Genomic DNA, 3,032 nt, shown 5'->3' with positions numbered 1-3,032 from the left:
ATGGGAAGATATATATAGCAGGAGGCTGTAAAGACGACATCTGGTTGAACTGGATCGAAGTGTTTGATCCAAAGAGTCAAACTTGGGGCAATTTAACAAACCCAAGCATCGAGTATCGATATTTTGAAGATCAAGATCTTGGACCTGGACGTGTAGTCAAAAGCTTAGGCCTTGATGAAAAATTATACATGTTTGGGCATTCGCCTGTAGTTTACAATTTTGAGGAAGATAGATGGTACGGTATAGGAGTGGATAGGGATCTGTATCGTGCAATAGACAATAGGACTCGTTTTAACTCTAGCCCTTGCGTGGTAGACAAGGTCTTGTTCATTTGGAAAAAGAGGCTGTTCAAATGGTTTGACTTTAAGGTAAAACTATGGAAGGAGTTGAACGGTTTAGAAGGGACGTTGCCTGATTTACGCGACCGTGAGTATTGTAAAATGGTGGATCTTGGTGGAAAGATAGCGGTTTTGTGGGAACAGTGTGTGACCGGTAAGAATATTAATAAGATTTGGTGTGCTGAGATTACTTTAACCTTGAAACACGCGATGGAGATGACATTTGGGGGAAGGTTGAATGGTTTGATCATGTGCTTAGTGTCCACTCGTCTGGTTCCTTGCTCTATGCCGATGCTGTTTCTGTTGTTTTTTGATTAAATAGGCTACTCATGCGATTAGCTTTAAACGGTTTTTTATGACTATGATGAACGATTGTTTCATATTTTTAGCAGAATGCAATTTTTATGGTTATCCAAAATTAAAAAATAGTGAATCCAAAGGACTAATATTTAAAACTGCATTCTGCTAAACTGTAGCAACAAAATAAAATTAAATATTGAGCATTTCATAAGTGAGGATATCCAAATAAGTTAACATAAATTTTCATTCTATTTAGTTATATTAAAATATTTCCTTATATGTAACTCTTAATAATTTCTTTAAGTGAGGTGGAAATTTGTTTTAGAAAAAAAACCACATGTAAAATTCTAAGATGCAAGTTATAGCGTGTGGTAGCAAATTTTCATAATACTAGGTTATTAACCCGCGCTATGCGCGGGTATATCTATAGCAATCGATTCAAAGTATTTTTGAGTCGCGATACATTTACACAAAAGTTCTACGTATAATGATTTTTTTTATTTTCTTAACACAAATGTTTTTTTTTAATATTTTGAATATCATTTCTGTTATTTAAAAAAGAAATAAAAAGTAAAACTTATATAAGTAATTAATTGTTTTATAAATATGTTGGTAATAATATGTTATAAATATGTTGGTAATAATAAGTTTTTTACAAATGGCGAAGAACCATTTTGAGTTTCAAATATTTCAGATAATTATTCAAGAATTTTTGAAAAATGCCTATTTCCCCATTTCTCTTTTCAGAACAGTCTCTTCCTTAAAAACAAAATTTGAAAATGCCCTTAAAAATTCTAAGATCTAACCAAATACTGTAACCTCATAAAAATATACAAAAACTACATTTATATTTGTATAAAATATTATACATAATTTTTAAACCTTATTAATCGTACACATATTATCTTGTCATCTCCGTACCATTTATTTATGTTTTTTGGTCTTTATATTATTTTGAATATTTTAAATGATAATATGTTTTCTGTGACTAATAATATTTATTGAAAATTTAAAATATATGTTTATATGTCTACTTATTGTTAATAATTTGAATTCCTTGAATTTTAAAATTAACATGGCAAATAGTTCAGTTCAAATACACAGTTAGAAGAAACTCTAACACAACTTTTAGATTTTTACAACATTGATCAAAATAACATATTTTGTTTCACAGTTCTCCATAGTTTTAGATACTTTGGATAACCGAATCTTTCACCGAAGATATTTTTTCATAAATTAAATTTTTGTATGAAGACTAACTTTCACTAACTTTCACAATTTTTTTCTTGGGATCTGTCATTCTTTATTTCTTTTTGCAAACACTCATTGTTTTACTTTTTATTCTCTATTCCCATCAGCTAGCACATCTATCATTCACAAACTTAGACGCACTACAAGAAAACAAGCCATTTGTGACTCCCAAAAGAGTCCTAAAATGGTCGCAAAACAGCAATTTGCGACTATTATGAAACTATTTAAGTTGGTCGCTAAAAAACGGTCGCAAAATATAACAGTCGCAATAAGGTGGCATATTTGCGACTCTTTTAAGACTGATAAATATGGTCGTATAAAAGCGACGGTTTAGAGACACATAGTAATAGTCGTATATTTTGAAACTACGGTCGCAATACTGTCACATATTAGCGACTCTTTGGAAACTAATATATATGGTCGTATATTTTTGATTGCAACTTAAAGTGGTCTAAAGACAGTTGCTAATTTGCAACTAAAAAGTGACTTTGTAAAACAGTCGTATATAAGCGACTACGTCGTGGAGTCGTATATTAACGACGTTTTAACCACAAAATACAAAAAAGAAAAAAAAAAACAAATTTAATTTTATTAAATCAATAAAAATAATTAAATTAAAAGTAATTTTATTTATTTCTTAAACTCATTATAAACAGTTAATACAATATCAGCATTTTATTTTTATATTTGAAGATTATAAATTACAAAATGATTATGTAGAAAAAAAATTACAATGTCTATTATAAATCAATTAACTAAATAAAATAAAATACATATGAGATTCAATATGAATGTTGTGGTTGGCGGGTGAAAGCTTAGCCTCCGGCGAGTTTGTGGAGGAACGAGACGGTGGAGGAAAAGAGAGGGAGAAGAGGATTGTGGTGGCGGAGAGAAAATGCAGCGGTTGAAGATCATAATGAACGGCCGAAGCTTCCTGTTGTGTTGGTGGTAAACAACGGCGGAAGCTTCGAGACGCGGTGGAGGTGAACGGCGTAAGCTTTGAGATCTGTTGGTGATGAACGATGACGACAGCTTTCAGATCTGGTAGACGGAAACTTCAAGATGCGGTGGTGGTGAACGGTTAAAGGTGTGGCCAAAGGTGAGATAATGAGATGTGGTTAACGGAAGTTTCAAAATTTGGGG

The 3,032-nt window shown here is 31.7% G+C and overlaps 1 pseudogene; it reads left to right on the top strand.

Annotated features, from left to right (window-relative positions):
• The window catches only part of LOC109126762, a 1,675-nt pseudogene extending 1,023 nt beyond the window's left edge, over positions 1-652 (top strand).

The sequence above is a fragment of the Camelina sativa genome, chromosome 2 (genome assembly GCF_000633955.1).
Source record: "Camelina sativa cultivar DH55 chromosome 2, Cs, whole genome shotgun sequence".
Classification (NCBI taxonomy): Eukaryota; Viridiplantae; Streptophyta; class Magnoliopsida; order Brassicales; family Brassicaceae; genus Camelina; species Camelina sativa.
Note: the sequence above shows the minus strand (reverse complement) of the source record. Positions and strands in the feature narration are given on the sequence as shown.